Genomic DNA, 19,502 nt, shown 5'->3' with positions numbered 1-19,502 from the left:
TTGAGTCAGGATAACACTTATTGCTTTGAGAGTTTGAGTATGACAGAATTCTATGCGTAATGTAACAGTAAAATGCGCGGAGAACGACAAGTTTGGTAATTTTTTTTTCATAAGGTACGCGGTTCCTTAGGTCAATAGGCTTTCATGTACAGTCACGCCAGTCAAGTCGTAGGTTGTCAGCATCATCACTCTCTTATAGAATTTATTACAGTACGAAAGAAAAGTGACTAATTTTGAGCGACTTAATTTTGAGTTACATAAAATAATTGATGCAAAACTGTGCTTACTTTGGCATTTTGCTTTGCTTCGATTATAAATTTAGGATGCATGTTTAAATTCTATTGCATTAGGGCGTCTAGTAATACGTTTTCAACGTTAGTAACCGTGTACAAAATCGAGCGCAAAACGATAAAATGCAGTTTTTGAAAATAGGAACTGTGTTTGCGCTGACCCGAAAGACGCGGGCTCGACCCCGGCCGCGGCAGTCGCATTTCCATGGAGGCGAAATTCTAGAGCTCTGTGAGCTGTGCGATGTCAGTGCATGTTAAAGAACCCCAGGTGGTCGAAATTTCCGGAGCCCACCATAGCCTGAGTTGCCTTAGGACGTTGAACCAGCATAAACCTAACCAAACCGAAAGGTCTACAGGATAGCTTCCTCAGGGCGTCATCTATCGGCGTCTTACCTGTAGCCACTGCGCCTTACAACTCGCTCACTAAACGCAAAGCGCGGTTCCCAAAATATACATACACCTTGAAAAGACCCACACACAAAAATAATCTTCCAAAGAACCCGGCACCGAAGGACTAATAGGGGTTTGAAAATCTGTTTCAGTCTTGAGCTCAACACAGCAGAAAGGTTTCATATGAATTCAGTCTTCTCGGAAGCTATTCGCACTACCTACTTCCCGAACATCAGTGCAGAGTCAGCAGATTCAATGAACCAAGTCTGTAGGACTCTGTGTCCGGAGGGGCACTTCAGCAAGCAATAAGCACAGGGGGAGTACAGGCTCATATACAAGTCTGCATTGCTGCGCACCCACCACTCGGTCAACGAACGAATAGAAATGAGCAGTTGCGGGCTGTGAGGGACGCCGCAGTGAAGGGGTCCAGAAATTTCGACTTCCAGGGGTTCGTCAACGTCCACTGACATCGCACAGCACACGGGCCTCTAGAATTTCGCCTCCATCGAAATTCGACCGCCGCGGCCGGGATCGAACCCGCGTCTTGCGGGTAAGAAGCCGAGCGCCATAACCACCGAGCTACCGCCGTGAACATGTGAAAGAACCACTAAAACGCCCGCAGCATCGCGTCAGGAAAATGGCGACGTCGACATAGAGACAATTTCGGTGTCGTTAAAAGGTACAGTTGGGAAAGTTGATATGGGATCTCATCATTCATGATTACTACAGGAATACGTGATCACACGAACGGATACGATAGGACAGCATCTTTGCGGTTCTCATTGATTAACCTGTCTGATTAGTTTATCACGCTCCTGTCCTTTAATTCTGGGATTTTCTCGATATTGCTTCAATTTTGGAAAAACGGCACTTATGCTACACGAAGCGGCAAGTAGGAAATTTACGAACTCTCGTAGCCGACTTGGTGGCTTAGTGGTCATAGTGCTCGGCTGCTGACCCGAAAGATGCGGGTTCGATCCCGGCCGCGGCGGTTGAATTTATTTGGAGGAGAAATTCCAGAGGTCCGTGTACTGTGCGATGTTAGTGCACGTTAAAGAACCCCAGGTGGTCGAAATTTCCGGAGCTCTCCACTACGGCGTCTCTCATAGCCTTAGTCGCTTTAGGATGTTAAACCCCATAAACCAAACCAAACCATAGCGAACTCTCGTAACTGCCCTTAAGGAGGTTGCTAATACTCGCATATTTGTGCCTTTAGGAAAACAACTGCATATGCAGTTCACCAAAGTCACTTTTTCTCGAATGATTTCTCAGCGACTGCTGCTGGTGGAGCTTTTAAATATAGCGTGCACGCACATCCACTGCAGTGCCTCAGCGATTACGGCGCCCGGCTACTAATCCGGAGTTCCGGAGTTCCAACACCGCCGCAAAGGCCGCATTTCTTTGCAGGCGAAACATCGTGTATTTGTATACATATTGTATGTTGCCACCCTGGCCCTCTCCTTTCTTCTTTCACTCTCCTCTTTCTCTCCCTCTCCCTGTCTTTTTAGTCCCGCTAGCCACCAAACAGGTTTCTCTGGCAGATCCCACGGCTAGAGGGCGCGCGAAGGGAGAAGACGGGCGCACATCGGCTCCTATTCTGATCGCTCCTTATTGCGGTCTGTCAACTCGGACCCCACGAATCTTGGCACCATCGTCTCCGCGAAGATCAGCGGCACAAGTGGGCCCCACTTCCATCAAGGTGGGCCCATTTTTGACGAAATTCTGAGATTTTGAAGCTTTCGCCCACCGCCGCGGCGCTAAGCCTAACGGCGGCGGGGCGTTCGCCGGCGTTCGCCAGCCCCGGCTGGGGATTCCCCGGCGATGGCGGCTCCAAATACGGTTACCGGCTATGATCCGCTGTCCATGCAAGTCGTACGCATGGAAACCGTTCAACCCGAGGACCTTCCAACATCGGAAGATGACTATTTGGCAGATATGGTCAAAATCTGGAGACGCCGGCAGAAGACGAACGCTCCCAAGCCAACTGGAGCCGCCGCCCAGCACCAGGCGGCAGTTCGGTCCCCGCACGCTTCGCAAGGAAGTGTCGGTGGCGCGGCCTTGAAGGGTGCAACTTGCAAACCCCAGTGGCGGCCGCAGCAGACGCCGCGCATTGGACGCGACGACCTCATCGTGGTGCTCAAGCCACGCGAGACGCTGGATCTGAAGGCCACCTTCGCTCCAGGTGAAGCCGGAGTTGCCGTGCGCAACATCATACGGGACTGTGGAGAGGTGCAACTCTCTGTATGGCCCGTGTGGGACCAAAATGTGCTGGTGTGTGGCGTGAACTCTGTGCCAGCCGCTGAGAAGCTCCTCGGCGATGTCACGCTGACGGTCGGCGACCGCCAGCTTCTGTTTCGCGGGCACGCCAAGGCTTCTGGCGAGGTCTGCAAGGGAGTGATCAACGTTCACCCCGGCGAAACGTCGGCCTCCCTCAAGCAGAAGCTGGAGTGGAGACACGGAGAAATACTTTCTGTGCGCAAGCTGGGCGGCACCGCCATCGCAGTGGTCACCTTTCAAGGGAAGAAGGTACCCCGCCAAATCTTCTGCAGCGACCAGGGCATTCCTGTGAGACTGTACAAGAAGACGATCCCCGCCTGTCATCGATGCGGCACGGTGGGGCACCGGGCTGACATCTGCCCGCGGCCGCAGTCGGGACGCTGCGGCCTCTGCGGCTCTCAGGTGGCCACCACACCCGAGGGCATACCACAACATGAGTGCACCCCCCGATGTCTGCTGTGCGCGGGTGCCCACTTCACCGGTGCTGCCGGCTGCGTCGGCAAGTACCGGAAACCGATCAAGCCGGGACCATCACGGAGTCAAAGCAAGCGGAAGTCGGCTCAGAAGCAAGCTCCGCCCACCAATGCCAAGGACAGCAAGTCCACTTCTGCGCCGGGCAAGTCCGGTCATGTCAAGACGGCTGTGAAGTCCGGGACCCAGGCGAGGTCGCCGAACTTCAGCGCTGGGGATTTCCCGCCTCTAGCGACCGCCCAAAACAAGGTGAGCGATTGGGCTAGGGCTGCCTCCGGGCCTCTTTCTCCCTCCCTCTCCCCTACGGAAGCCGCCCTACAGAGGCAAAATGTTGAACTTAGGCGCCAAACAGAATTCCTAGTGCGGAAAATTCAGGAGCTGGAGGCTAAGTTAGAGGGACGTAAAGAACCTCAAGCTGGTCCTTCCGAGCCTATAGAACTAGCCGAGCCGGAGGACCGAGATGAGAATGCCTCGGTCGTATCTGGGCTGACAAGCGTGTCGCAGCAGTCGGCCAGCACAGTGGTTGGTAGGCTGCCAATGGTGGAGAGCCGCCTGTACAACCTGGAGAGCGAAATTGATGCTCTGCCAGGTAAAATCATGGAAGCGGTCCGGGGCTCCATTCAGCAACTTCTTCAGGCCGAATTGGCAAAAATCATGCCTGCTATAGTGGCACAGGTTACTGAGACAGCTCTCTCTGTCGTTCAGGACCAAATTGAAGCTCAACTCAGTCAAAGCCGCTCCCGCTCGCGGTCTCCGCGACCAGACCTCCGCAGGCGGAAGGTGGTCCTTCGCCAGGCCACAGGCTCACTAGAAAACATTCCGGCCGCTCTCTCTCCGGACGTGCTGGTGCCTCTGCCTGAGGCCCCATCACCTTCGGGGGTGGGACCTGGCCCCCAAAATTAAATAATCACGTTCACGATGGCTAGCCGACCCCAGCGGAAAGCCAACAACAATTCGGAGCAATTCGAGATCATACAGTGGAACTGCAGGGGTCTACGGAGCTGGAAAAAACGGTCACACCTCCAGCTCTACCTGCAGTCTCTCGGTACCGCACCGGCGCTCCTAGCTCTTCAGGAACCCGGCGCAGATGCTAAATTCACAGGGTATAGCTCGTTTCAAGGCGGTCCTACAACGTGCATCCTGGTGAACAAAGCGTACACCGCAGTCCCAGTAGACCTCGAACTGGAGACTGAACAGGAATACAGTATGGTCAAGGTCCTGCCGCTCAAGCGCCGCGACCCATCAATACATGTCCTTAACATTTACTGCCCCCCGCATAAGCCGCGCGTGACCTTCAACGAAATCTTCTACCGCGCGCTCAAATCGGCTGACAAGGAACCTCTAGTGATCGTTGGGGACTTCAATGCTCCAAGCCTACATTGGGGCTACCACTTTGAGAAGGCCAGAGGACGCAAGCTGGCGGAGCTCATCTCCACACTTCGTCTTACACTCCTCACGGATCCGTGTTGTCCCACACGTGTGGGCAACTCGGTTACACGAGACACATGCCCTGACCTGACTCTCGTTACGAACACCAGAGACGCTACCTGGGAGAACCTGGGAGAGACTCTTGGTAGCGATCACTGCCTTCTCCGGGTCACTCTTCTGGCGAAGGCGGCTCGCAAAAAGTGGGGCCACACTAAATTGACCGATTGGCATAAGTTTCGAACAAAAGAGATACCTCCCGTGCTCTTATCCGGCGGATATGCGGAGTGGGCAAAGCAATTAGACACAATACAAAGACAACACGTCACGACACTTCAGACCACTGAAGAGATCCCTGCAGTGGACAATCACCTCCTGCACTTGTGGGAGGCTCGCCGGAGTCTTACCAAACGGTGGAAGAAGCAAAAGCTGAATCGCAAACTTAAAGCTCGCATTGTCGACCTCACGGAGCAGGCTGCGGCGTATGCTGCCCAGCTCACCGATTCAAACTGGATAGAGAAGTGTAATTCGGCAGCGCGTCAGATGAGCTCGAGAGGAACATGGCGCTTCTTTCGCAGTCTCATCGACCCCACTCAAACGAGAGGGGAGACGCAAAGACAGCTCCGGCGGGCTTTGCACGGGTACCAAGGTACGACGGCTCAACTCGCGGACACCCTGTGCGACAGATATCTCTGCCGCATAGAGGACCCAGTTGGGCCCGAGTACGAGTACGCGGGAAAGCCGAATCCCGACATTGATGCCCCTTTTGAGTTACACGACCTTAAGGCGGCTTTAGCTAAAATGCGGCGAGGTACGGCTCCGGGTCGGGATCGCATAACAGTCAATCTGTTGGCCAACCTCCCAGATTCGGCCTACCTCCACCTGCTAGGGTACATTAACCAGATTTGGGACGGGCGTCCACTCCCTCCCGAATGGAAGACCTCCTTGGTCACTTTCATCCCTAAGCCAGGCAAGCCAGTGAATACCGACAACCTGAGGCCCATCTCACTAACCTCTTGTGTGGGCAAGCTTATGGAGACGATGGTTAGGGATCGCCTCTCTCCACACATAGAGACCAAGGGCCTCTTTGCAGACACTATGTTCGGGTTCCGACCGCATATGTCTGCGCAGGACGTCCTCCTTCAGTTACACCGCTACATAATACGACCCACTGCCATGCGCCACAACGACAAGGCCATCCTTGCCCTTGATCTTAAGGGGGCCTTTGACAACGTTCGTCATAGCAGCATCTTGGCTAACTTGAGTACCACTGATTGTGGGCGCAAGGCATTCACATATGTAAGAGACTTTCTTTCCAAGCGTCAGGCCTTCCTCAAGATTGAGGATGACGAATACGGACCATACACGATGGGTACACGGGGTACACCCCAAGGGGCGGTCTTGTCGCCACTTCTTTTCAACATTGCCATGATGCAGCTTCCCCACCAATTGGCCCGGGTGGAAGGCATTCATCACGCACTATACGCGGACGACATAACAATTTGGACTACCGAAGGGAGCCTTGGGGAAATGGAGGACCGCCTTCAGCGGGCCGCCACCATAACCGATAGCTACGCTATCGGCTGTGGTCTCCAATGTGCTCCCGCAAAATCGGAACTTCTGCACATCAGATCCGATCCTAAGGACAACACGAGTTTGCAAATCTCTCTGACGGGAGGCCCCATCAAAGAGGTCGGGGAGCTCCGCATACTAGGTCTGTTCATCCATAACAGGCTCAGCCCGGAATCCACTATTGCCAAACTCAAGCGCGTAGGCGAACAGGTCGGACGCATGATCCATCGCGTTTCTAACAAGCGCGGCGGGTTGCGAGGCAGGGACGCGCTTCAGCTCGCCCATGCCTTCGTGACCAGCAGGATCCTCTACTCCGCTCCCTACCTTCGCACTACGAAACAACAAGAAATAAGAATCGACACCATCGTTAGAAAGGCTACAAAGCGAGCACTGGGCCTCCCAGTGGCCACCTCCAATGCTAAGTTGTCGGCGTTGGGGGTGATCAACTCCTACCAGGAGTTACGAGAGGCCCACCTCGTGAACCAATATACGCGACTCTCGCAGACGGCATCCGGGCGCCGCCTGCTAGACCGCTTGCACATCCAACACGAGTGCACTCCAGAGGAGACGTGTCGGATTCCGGAGCTATGGCGTCACAAGCTCTGGGTCCCTCCACTCCCGCGCAACATGGACACACATACACACGAAGGCAGACGAGAGGCGCGCGCTCGGGCCCTCGAACACCAACACGGATCCAAACAGGGTGTATACTACGTTGACGTGGCAGGGCCGTCGCCCACTGGATTCTACACGGCCGCAGTAGTTCACCAGGATCAATGCGTTAACGGGCTCTCCTTTCGAGCTCGAAATTCAGCACAGGCTGAGGAAGTAGCCATTGCGCTTGCCGCCTCGGACTTGAATTCGAAGGTAATCGTGACAGATTCGCGTCGAGCCTGTCAACACTACCTGGCTGGCGAGATTTCACCTTTAGCCTGGAGTATATTAAAGCGCGCAGTGAGGGAATCGGACCCTTCGCCCAAACGCATAGTTTGGACTCCAGGCCATCAGGGCGTTAGAGGTAATGAGGCTGCGGACGCGGCTGCCCGAGCGCTTACCTACCGGGCACCTCACCCAGGCTCTTCCGGCTCGGAGATTGTGCAACCGCTTCTGCGGTTCAGAGAAATTCTGGACGACTATTGCGAACGCCATCGTCTTTTCCCGGTCCCTGCTAAGGGCCTGAGTAAAGCTGATGAGCGAACTCTGAGGCGCTTGCAGACCAACACTCTGTTGTGTCCTGCAATAGTGAAACATTTCGACCCCAAAACTGATGGGCGCTGCCCTCACTGTGGGGAAGTTTCCGATACCTTCCACATGGTTTGGGCCTGTCAAAAGAATCCTTCCCTTCCCCCCAATCCTTCCCCTTCCCGAGAGGCATGGGAGGCAGCCCTGCTCAACTGCTCGGGGCTGGAGTCTCAAAGGGCTCTAGTCCAACGGGCGCGAGTAGCGGCCTCGTCCAGCGGGGTCCCGGACTAAGGACTCCACCTATGTAAAGGGCCATTTTTGGCCTGCAAACTCTCCTGTTGTTTATTAAAAAGTTTTCACCACCACCACGGCTAGCAACATCTTTTTCTTCTATTTTGATTTTCATTAACAGTAAATAGCCACTAAAAACAACGAACGCGAATCACCTGTGTGCTTAGTTGACGCCAGTGCATGTTAGTCCCGCCGCGGTGGCTCAGTGGTTACGGCGCCCGGCTGCTAACCCGAAAGACGCGGGTTCCACCCGACCACGGCGGCCGAATTTCGATGAAAGCGAAATTCTTGAGGCCCGTGTACTGTGCGATGTCAGTGCAGGTTAAAGAACCCCAGGTGGTCGAAATTTCTGGAGCCCTTCACTACGGCGTCCCTCATAGCCTGAGTTCATTTGGGAGGTAAAACCCCAATAAATCAATCTAAACCAAGCCAGTGCATGTTAGATTCCCAGGTGATCGAAATTATTCCGGAGCCCTGCAATACGGCACCTTTTATATTTTTCTTTTGTCGATCCCGCATCCTCCCCTTAGTAACGGTGCTTTAGAATTGCCCACCGAGAAGTGAATTTGCTACGGCGACCTTCCTTTCCACTAAAGCAATTTTATGCTCTGCATCGAAGGGAATTCCTCTGTTCTCACAGTAAAAAATCGCCGACGATTGCGTTACCTTCTAATGCGAAATTTCAGCACTGCTCATCAGCTGTTTCAGCTTTTCGATAGATTGAGGCAAAGAATTCGAGAAAGGCATATATTTACAATTACAGACAACTTCTTATATTTCACACATTTTCCTTCCTCAAGAAACACCCCGCTAACAGTTCTTGATTGTCATGAAGGAAGCTTGTGCTGCACCAATGCTTCGTGCCCAAAGGAGAGGTCTATGCATTTCGTTTCCGGGATTCCCGGAGTGCGCAGGCACCCATATCAGCTCCACTTGGCGGGGCGGGGGTGCATCGGGCGAGTCCAGTATGTCAAAAGAAGGGGCATGAACTTGGCGTCGAGCAAAATTTAGAATCGCAGTTTTAGAGTCACTTAAAATATACCGGGCTTCCGTGCGGGTGATAGCAAGTGCAATGGCGGCTTCCTCTGCAGCCTCTGGGGACGTGTCTGGAGGGAGAGGTAGTGTGAGGAGGGTGGATGAAGAGGAGTCCACCGCAGATGCTGTCGCTTCATCACCCGTGCAGGCAGCATCCACCCATACGGCTTCCGGCTCGGCGCCGTACGCTCGATGGAGTGCCTTCGCACGGGCTCTGCGGCGCTGCTCATGGTGGGACCGGTGCATATTCCTCGGGAGCGGCCTGATGAGAAGCTCTCGGTGAAGGGATCGTGCGATGGCCAGGAGGGTCATTGGCCGCTATTCTGATTCCCAGGGAGTCCAGGATATACCGACCTGCGGAAGTTTTAGAGCGCAGCTCTTTGGCGTCCGTTCCTGGGTTTCGCGTCGTCGTCGGCCTCGTAACCAGCTCCGCCCCCAATGTCACGCTTTTCAATTGGTCGAAATGCTCGTGACGTCAGAGTGCGCGAATTTCAAATGGGGCCAATTGTACTTTGGCTAGTAACCATGCAACCAATCAAAGGGATCGTATAGTGATGCTGCATCTAAGTTGGACTGAGTTTAGTTAATGCTTAATTAATCAATTAGCCTAATTAATATAGAGGAGAATGAAGAGGTCAGAAGAAAAGAAAAGAAAGACGCGCGCCGCAGCGACAACAGCGTCCGCGGAAGGAGACGCTGCTGAAAAAAAACAGATAAGTACGAAGCCGCGTTCCCTCCACCACCACGCACTTCCCCACTCAGTAAGACGTTGCTCGTTTCATATACGTTGTGTCGAACATCCTAGACAGTTCCAACAATTGACAGGTTAATGACAGAACACGATGGATAGAAATACAATAATATAAATATGAAATAGCCTAATTAACCTTTCTAGTTAGACCGCATAAATCAATAAAACCGAGAACGAAATTGGTCGAGTTGGGGAATCGAACCAGGGTCTCCGGAGTGCGATACGAGCACGCTAGCCACTCCGTAATGCCAGCTGAATGGTTTGGAATGAACAAAGGCGCGTCTAGCTAATACGGCGTCTTCGTTCACTCCCATCTTCCCCCTTTCCCTTACGGCGAGGTGCAGGTGTCCACCCAGATATGCGAGAGAGATACATGTCCTTTCCTCAAAAAATAAATTTACCGTCCAGCAAGGCGTACAGCCGAATTGGCGATGGCGTTCTGTGGACTCCCTGGCAGCGTTGCAAGACGCTGTCGCGTTCCACTCTTACAGGCGAAGCTTAACATGTTAACCACACATCAGTAACACACGCAGACAGCCAATGGACGCGTCATTCGCTGGCAGCACTTGATTCATCATTCACAACCACATTCTTAACGTACGCTCCCTTGCCGCACATGCCAAGGACGTACACCACGATCACATTCTGCGCCATTCCTCTGTACTTTGCTTTGCTGAAACCTGGATGGATCCCGAAGAGCCTCTCGAAATCATAGATTTCCTATACTGCTGTGGTGCTCGCAGAGACCACAACAGAGCGGCGGGAGTCGCTATCTACTTGCGCACAGTAGAATGCAATACCAGTCGAAATGTTTGGCACGTCACATGAAGTTGGCGAACTGTGCGCCGCAAAGTTGCCCAACGGCTTGCTGGTAGTAGCTGCCTACTTCGCCCCTACCGCACTCACGAAAGACGTCGTGCACTTCCTGCAACTCGCATTAACCGTCCATCGATCCACACCGATGTTAGTAGTGGGGGACTTTAATGTTGACATAAAGACAAACAGCAATTTCATAACACTTATGCGGGAGAACATCCCGTTCCTCTCGCTCGTAACGCGTCCCACGGCTGTGACAACCTCGCGAGGCACTTGTATAGATCTCGTCTTTGAGAATCAAGCATTGGTGTACCAAGTCGAACATATATCAGTCTATTTCTCCGACCACAAAGCTTCCTTCATGACTGTCAAGAACTGTTAGTGGAGTCTTTGTTAAAGGAATACGTGTGAAAAATAAAAAAAAAATTCTGTGATAGCGCATGCATGTGTTGCTCGATTTCTTTGCCTCAATCGATCGAAAAGGTGAAACAGCTTATTTGCTGCGCTCAAATTCCGCATTAGGAAGTAACGTAATCGTCGGTAATTTTTTTGTGAGCCTGACGCCAAAGTTTTAGCCCGAGGTTCTTTAAACCGGGCTCCGGTGGCCTCGGATCGGGGATTCACGAAGGATCGCATGCAGTCATTCAGTGAGCTGGCCCAGGCATAAAGAGCCTCACGCCAGCTCTACCCCCCACCCCACCCCTCCCTAGATAACAGACACGCAACACTCTGGCGCAGATTACAAACACATACTACTGCCGCCGCGGTGGCTCAGCGGTTATGGTGCTCGGCTGCTGATCCAAAAGACGCGGGTTCGATCCTGGCCGCGGCGGCTAGAATTTCTTTGGAGGAGAAATTCTAGAGGCCCGTGTACTGTGCAATGTCAGTGCACGTTAAAGAACCCCAGGTGGTCGAAATTTCCGGAGCCCTCCACTACGGCGTCTCCCATAGCCTTAGTCGCTTTGGGACGTTAAACCCCATAAACCATAACCACCATAAACCACATACTCTCCCCTCGCTCCTTACCCTAACCCACTATCATCCCTCCTTCCCCACTCCTGCTTGTGCCCTATGCCCAGAACCCTTCGCTTCTTCCCTCCACACCCTTTCCCTCTGCCCGGCGGACCCTCCCCCGCGGGACCTAGAGAACCTCAAGACCTGCGAGGACTGGGAGACCCTGCTGCGCTCGGTGGTGGTGGTGGTGAAAACTTTTAATTTCTGAAATAGAGTTGGGGAGCCACAGAGTGGCCCCGCTACATGGTCGGCGTCCCTAGTCCGGGACACCGCATGACAATGCCCCGTCTCTCGCCCGTTTCACCAGAGCCCTTTGGGACTCGAGCGAGGACTGCAGGACAGAGTAGAGTACCTGTCTGCAGGCGCCTTAAAGTTCGCTCCTCCTTCTTACTCAGCCCCTTTGCAGGGGCCGGGAAAAGGCGGTGGTTGTCGGTATAATGCGTTATCATTTCTCTGAATCGCAGCAGCGGCTGGTTAGTCTCCGAGCCAGAAGAGCTGGGATGAGGAGCCCGGTGAATAAGCGCTCGGGCAGCCGAATCATCATTACGGACTCCCGAAAAGCATGTGATCATTACTTGGCAGGGGAGATCTCCCCCTTAGCTGCTTGCATTCTAAGACGGACTGTCACTGATCCAACACCCAAAAGAATCATTTGGGCTCCTGGCCACCAGGGCTTACGAGGTAATGAGGCCGCTGACGCGGCTGCCCGAGCGCTTACTCACCGGGCTCCTCATCCCAGCTCTTCTGGCTCGGAGACTAACCAGCCGCTGCTGCGATTCAAGGAAATTATAACGCATTATAGCGACATCCACCGCCTTTTCCCGGCCCCTGCAAAGGGGCTGAGTAAGACGGAGGAGCGAACTTTAAGGCGCCTGCAGACAGGTACTCTACTCTGTCCTGCAATCTTAAAGCATTACGATCCTAACACGGATGGGCGATGCCCACACTGTGGGGAGACCTGTGATATCTTCCACATGGTGTGGGCATGTACTCAAAATCCCCACCTCCCCCCTTCCCCTACCCCTTCCAGAGAGGCATGGGAGACTACCCTTCTCAACTGCTCCTCGCTTGAGTCCCAAAGGGCTCTGGTGAAACGGGCTAGAGACGGGGCATTGTCATGCGGTGTCCCGGACTAGGGACGCCGACCATGTAGCGTGGCCACTCTGTGGCTCCCAAACTCTATTTCAGAAATTAAAAGTTTTCACCACCACCGTCAGCGGCCAGGACCCGGCTGTGCAGACCATCGTCACCGGCCGTGCTGCCAGTGTTATGAACCTTAGGAACATAAACACATGAGTGCAGTGGGGTCGTGCGGGGACCCTGGGGCGTGCCCCGAATTCCTGATGAAATAAAGTTTCTCTCTCTCTCTCTCTCTCTCTAAGCATTTCGCGAGGTTGTCACAGCCGAGAGAGGCGTGACGAGCGAGAGGAACCGGATGTTCTCCCACATCAGTGGTAAGGAATTCCTGTTGTTCTCCCACATCAGTGGTAAGGAATTCCTGTTGTCTTCATATATATATTAAAGTCCCCACCCACCCTGCCACCCTGGCAGGTGGCAGTTAATGTTTGACTGCGAGAGTTCGCTCACCGTTGCAAGCGCTAACGTAAACAGCCCACATCTACCTCTCTCTCTCTCATCATCCCACGTACGGTCTTTGTCAAAAGTAACCGGGCTGCATGTTTTTTTTCTTCTCAGTCGTATATTAAACTTATTATGCCAGCCCTCACACTCTAAATCTCTGTATCACACTCTAAATCTTAGAAGGACCCCTGTTCTCACCTTCAAATAACTTTTTGATCTTTGAGTTGTTCCGTTGTTGTTGTGACTGAGAGAAGGATGAAAAGGAAAGTGCACGGGCCTGCCTACTGGCTCGAGCCAAGCCACCATCTTTGCAACGTGCAGATAGAGCAGAGGTAAAAGATCAGAGGAAAGAGAAGAAGAAGCCGTGAGGACCCTGTTATACGAATGAGAAGCAAACAATGCACTCCGGTTACTTTTGACAATTGATTTTGATTGAAAACATCTTTATTTATTCAGTATTTTCAGAACATGTCGGTGGGCCGCCTAGTCCGGTAGTCCATTGGCTGCTGCTGCTGCGGTGGCCCTCCCCACCAGCCAGTGCTGACGGTCAGGATCATCGCTGAGCAGAATAGCCTCCCACTGCTCCTCCGAGGGGTTGGGAATGGGGTCAAGTAAGGGATTAAATTGGCATGCCCACACCATATGGTAGAGGTACAAAGATTGTACCTTTCAGCGCGATTCAGGCGTCCGTCTGACTCAAGGAGCCAGTCATGCGCACTTCCTTTCTTTAATTGATCGGAGTGTAGAAGGCTCTCGACGCCAACGCCAATGAACATAATGAACGCCGAAGGCCTATGTAAATGTAAATGTAAATTGGTTTTTGAGGAAAGGAAATGGCGCAGTAACTGTCTCACATATATCGGCGGACACCTGAACCGCCCCGTAAGGGAAGGGAGGAAGGTGGGAGTGAAAGAAGAAAGAGAGAGAGAGGTGCCGTAGTGGAGGTCTCCGGAATAATTTCGACCACCTGCATGCAGCGCACATCTCTCACTACCGCCACGTAGCTTAAAGCACGAGTGAGGTGTCCAGTGTTCCAAGACGGCAGTTATGCGCCTTCCCTCTGGTTCAGGCGTCCACCGTGATGGTTTAGTGAGATAGTGCGCATTTCCTTTCCTCAAAAACCAATTTCCTAATTTTGCCGTCTGCTCTCCAAGCTCCCGCTGTATTGGTTTCGTAGCTTGAAGCGTGTCCACTGCTGGTTGCAACGGATAACGGCGACGGCGACGGCGACGCCACGAAACGCAGAAACGGGCGCCAAAGAAACCACGAGAAAGCTGAGAGAGAGAGAGAGAGAGAGAGAGAGAGAGAGAGAGAGAGAGAGATGGAGAGCACGTGAGCATGACTTGTTCTGCTGACGCGGCAGTCCACCCAGTTAGACGGGCCTGCGACATCAGTCCAGGAAGAGACGCCATTGTGTTCGGGTCACGCCGCGGGTGCAACCTGTCTCGGAATGCACAAAAGCGACTTCTTGAAGGCGGCGGCAAAACCTGGATTAGTTTTAATAATTATGTGGAGTGATATCGACCGGCAGCAGCTTTCCACGATATCTGCCTCGGCGCGGGATCTATACGTCATCGTAGTACATGGTAAGCGCTACACTGCCCTCTTAACAGAACGAAGACATAGCATCTTCCGGAACAGCGAAGGCGGGCAGGTAGATCCAAGTCTCTTTAGGACATCCCACGGGAAGTCTACGGCCGATTAGTTTGCCCGGTAACTGGTCCTGAAGCTTTCATTATATACTACCGCATTTTCTCGTTTTCCTTGGTGGTCAAAGCGCTCTGTGCGTACTGGATGTAGGTGTCGTAGCGCTCGACGTGCGTCCGAGCTAGCTTCCTCGATGCACCTTGTTCATTCATAAGCTTCTGATAAGATAACGAGACGGCTGCCGCTCACTACTCGTGCAGCTTTTTGTATGCCACGTGCATCCACCCGATGTACTACTTCTTCGAGAGTTCGCGACTATCACATAGCGCATCGGCTTCCTCGGTTCGATGTGTTCAAGGTGGCGGCGACGGACGCTCTCATCACCCTCTCAACCTCAGAGCCATTGCATCCTCGCAAATTAGCATCCTCGAATAGGCCTAGTACTGAGAACCGTTCACTCGACGAGTGCGCCTTAAAAAATATAAAAAACTTCCAATTTTGAAAGTGAAAGATGATTGAATGCGCTTTCGGACGCAGTGTCGGCAGGCCTTGTTGGGTCGTTCACTGAAAGACTCTTTGTGTGTTCCAGAAGCTTATCAGGACTTTCCTTTTACACTTTTAGGAAGAAGGAATTCGCATCCATATAAAAGAGTCAGTGAAACACCCGCAGCATGGCCGTCAGGAAACGAGCAACGCTGACGTGAGTACAATTTCGACATCATTAAAAACGTATAGCTGGCACAGCTGGTATCGGGATCCTAAATTCATAATTACCACGGGAATACGAGACCACACGAAAGAGAATATTAGGACAACAAACTATTGGTTCTCTGTTTGCTTCTAGTTTCTTGCCCTAATTTCTCTAATTCTGACCCAAAAGGTGCGGGTTCGTTCCCGCCCTTGGAGGTCGAATTTCGATAGGCGCGATCTTCCAGAGGACCGTGTACTGTGCGATGTAACTGCACGTCAAAGAACCACATGTGGTAGAAATTTCCGGAACCTTTCACTACGGCGTCCCTCATAGCCGAAGCCACTTTGGGACGTTAAACCCCCATGAACTCATAAACCCTTTTTTTTTTCTTCATCGTGTCTACATCTTATTTTGCTCATGACCTGGACTTTAGGAGCATTCTGGAGGAGGTGGAGCGAACGAATCGCAGCTTCGGCCGCTTATCTGTTTTTTTTTTCAGCCAGCGTCCGCTTCGCGGTGGACGCGGTTGCTGCTGCGACGTACGTCTGTTTTTGTCTTTTCCTCTTTCCTCTGAATTTTTAACTCCCCTCTATCTGCACGCGGCAGCGGTGGTGGCTCGGCTCGAGCCAGTAAGCAGGCCCGGGCAATTTCCTTTTCATCATTTTCTCATTCGCAACAACAACAGGAGCATTCTCTACATCGCGTCAGTTTCTGGAAAAGCGGCACCTGTTCCATGCGCTGCGGCAAATACAAGCGATGAACTCTTGTAACTCTTTTCTGAGAGTGCTCATACACGCAGATTTATGCCTTTAGGAAAACAACTACTTATGCACTTCGCCAATTTCTCTTTGTCTCGAATGTTCTGGAGAAACTGGTGCTGGTGGAAGTTTGCAACTAATTTCACAGCCATCCGCCGCGGTGGGTCGGCTACTGAGCCGGGGTTCCCGTGTTCGAAAGTGGCCGCGGCAACCGTGTTTCGATGGAAGCGAAATGGAAGGGGGCCCGTGTGCTTCGCGATATCAGGTCGACATAATTCCGGAGCCCTCCACTACAGCACTGTTCCTTTCTTCGAGATCCGACCTTCCTCACTACTTGAACAGTGCGTTCGTGTGTCCACCAAGAAGTGAGGCAGCTACTGCGGCCTTGGGCTCGACCACCCAAAGTCGTAACCTGCAACACACCCCCGGAATCAGTAGTTTAGGTTTGGTTTATTAGGGTTTAACGTCCCAAAGCGACTTAGGCTATGAGTGTCGAGGTAGTGAAGGGCTCCAGAAGTTTCGACCACCTGGAGTTTAACGTGCACTGGCATCATACAGTACACGGCCCTCTTTAAATTTCGCCTCCATCGAAATTCGGCCGTCGCGGCCGGGATCGAACCCGCGTCTTTGTGGTCAGCAGTCGAGCGCCGTAACCACGGAGCCACCGCGGCGGGGGCGGAATTAGTGGTTTTTGAGCAACATAAATGGCGCAGTAACTGTCTCACATCACAGAGCAAGGCGATAGAGAGAAATAAACGCAGTAGTGGAGCGCTTTCGAATAATTTGGACTACCGGGTGAAACATAACGTGCCCCGACATCCCTTCTAGAAATTGTAGCTGCATTCTCGGCGAAAGCCGTGGAATTAGTGAACCCGTTTTTCAGGGTAACGTGGCACAAACACGCCACAGAATAGGTAACCGCCATTCATCGTCTTATTGGAGCTGACAACGCTGCACAATCCGGTTTTTGAGGAAAGAAAAGGCGGATAAATCGCTCCCTGGTTCAGTGGACCCCTAAATCGCACTTTAAGGTAGGTCTCTGAAACTTCCTTGAACGTCCTTTGGGTATTTAGGACGTCGATGGGACGTCCAAGAGAATACCAGTGTTCATTTTGTCGATTGTGCCAATGTAAACTCGGTTTTCTTTCCTGCAGATGGACCAGCCACTGAGCAGCCCATGACAGCTGCCGCACTCGGCGCGTTCCAGGTCCTCTGGTACGTGCCTGGGACTTAGATATACAAAGTCTTTAGTTTAGTGTTTTTCTTTCTGGAAATCGCCAACTGTATCTCAATTACGCTTGTTCTGTTTTGTTCATTTAAACATTGTTTATTCATGAGAGTACCCTGCCGCGGTGGCTCAGTGGTTACGGCGCTCGGCTGCTGACCCGAAAGATGCGGGTTCGATCCCGGCCGCGGCGGCTGAATTCAGAGAGGCCCGTGTGCTGTGCGAATTCTAGAGGCTCGTGTGCTGAGCGATCTCAGTGCACGTTAAGGAACCCCAGGTGGCGGAAATTTCCGGAGCCCTTCACTACGGCCTCCCTCATAGCCTGAGTTGCTTTGGGACGTTAAACTCAAACTAAACTAAACTTATTCATGAGAGAGAGAGAAAAACTTTATTATGGCAAGTGTGTTAGACCCTCCTTGGGTCCCTGGGCCACCGCACGGTCCCACTCTCCGTCGGAACGTTCATGTGGTGTTTGTCCATGACGTCGGCACACCGAAGCACCGCAGCAAGCTGCGATGGCGGGTCCGGAGACGAGAGCACGACCTCCCAGTCCTCCCAACTTGATAACGCGGGCTGTCCCTGCGGGGGAGGATCAGCAGGGCAGCCGAAAAGGATGTGGGAGAGTGTGGCGTGAGGGTCGCCGCACAGGGTGCATGCAGGGGAGGTGCCACAGTAGTGGGATAGCAGCTGAGGGGATGAGAGAGAGCGGGTCTGGAGGCGTCTCCAGAGGATCTGTTGGGAATGGGTAAGGGAGGGGTGTGGAGGAGGGTAAGTCCGGCGGTCCAAGCGGGGCATTTGCGTGAGCTCTCCAAAGGTGTGCGCCCGTTCTCTCGAGAAACCTGGATCGAGGCCGTCCTGAGCCCGGCAAATCAAACCTCGGGCCAATTTATCGGCAGCCTCGTTTCCTGGATTCCCAGAGTGAGCCGGCACCCACTGGAGCTCTACCCTGCGTGGTAAGTTTTTGGTGGGTGTGTTCAACAACTCCCAAGCAGGGGCGTGAATCCTGCCTCGCGCGAAGTTGAACAGAGCCGTTTTGAAATCGCTAAAGATGTAGTTTGCATTGGAATGTACAAGGGCTAGGGCGATGGCGGTTTCCTCTGCCTCCTCAGGCGTACAGCCCGACGGAAGGCGGTGTGTGAGGGGCTGTGCGAGGGCTGGATTGTAACCAACAGCTACAGCTTCATGAGTTGTGCACGCGGCGTCTACCCAAATGGCGTCCTGGGCTTGTCCATAATACTTGTGTAGGGCTTTAGCGCGAGCCATGCGGCGAGGGATGTGGTACTGGGGATGAACGTTCCGGGGAAGGGGTTAACAACGAGGGGGGTATGAATGTGTCGAGAAATAGCTATAAGGCATGTCTGATTAGCGGGAATGTTGATGCGAAGGGAAACGAGGATATGCCGGCCAGTTGCGCTCGCGGCAAGTCTCAGATACTGTGTCTGGAGGTGCGCGTCTACTAGTTCCTGAAAGGTGTTATGCATGCCTAGTTCAAGGAGCTTGGCTGTGCTAGTGCTGCGGGGTAAGTTTAAGGCTGCCTTGGTTGCTAGACGAATCATGGCGTTCACTCGCTCTGTTTCCATGCGGTTGAGCTTAAGATGTGGGGTGGCGTATAAAATGCGGCTAAGTGTAAAAGCATGCACTACTTTCATGCTGTCCGCTTCGTCTAAACCTTTGTGCAGGGAGGATACGCGGCGTACAAGTTGCAACACAGATTGCGTGGAGGCCTTGAGTGTTTTAAGGGTATGATCGTTGCGTCCTGAATCCTGCAGGTAAAGGCCAAGGATACGGAGGGTGGGGGTGACGGGGATAGGGGTTCCTTTTAAAGCGATTTGAATGGGCGAGTTAGCTGCAGATTTCGGGTCTTATGAGGAGAAGTGCGGATTTCGAGGTCGAGCATTCGAGCCCAATAGATGACGCATGAGCAGAGATGGTTTCAGCTGCTAATTGAGTTTCCTCAATTTCTCCATCAGATCCATGAGTGGTCCATGCGGTAATATCATCAGCGTACAAGTTATGCCTTAGGTGTAGGATGACAGCGAGTTTATGAGCTAGGGGGATGAGAGCAATATTAAAGAGAAGAGGGGAG

The 19,502-nt window shown here is 52.7% G+C and overlaps 1 protein-coding gene across 8 annotated transcripts in view; it reads left to right on the top strand.

Annotated features, from left to right (window-relative positions):
* Positions 1–14,421: 14,421 nt before the first annotated feature.
* Positions 14,422–19,502, top strand: part of LOC149324559 (uncharacterized) — a 41,332-nt gene continuing 36,251 nt past the window's right edge. For all 8 annotated transcript variants that reach the window (XM_089565347.1, XM_089565356.1, XM_089565348.1 and 5 more), the window contains exons 1-3: positions 14,422–14,681; positions 15,365–15,442; positions 17,346–17,406. The gene's annotated coding sequence lies outside the window, so the exon portion shown is untranslated. The remainder of the gene's footprint in view (positions 14,682–15,364; positions 15,443–17,345; positions 17,407–19,502) is intronic.

The sequence above is a fragment of the Amblyomma mixtum genome, unplaced genomic scaffold (assembly GCF_055824585.1).
Source record: "Amblyomma mixtum isolate Tamu unplaced genomic scaffold, ASM5582458v1 scaffold_23, whole genome shotgun sequence".
Lineage (NCBI taxonomy): Eukaryota > Metazoa > Arthropoda > Arachnida > Ixodida > Ixodidae > Amblyomma > Amblyomma mixtum.
This window is presented reverse-complemented; position numbering and strand designations above follow the sequence as displayed.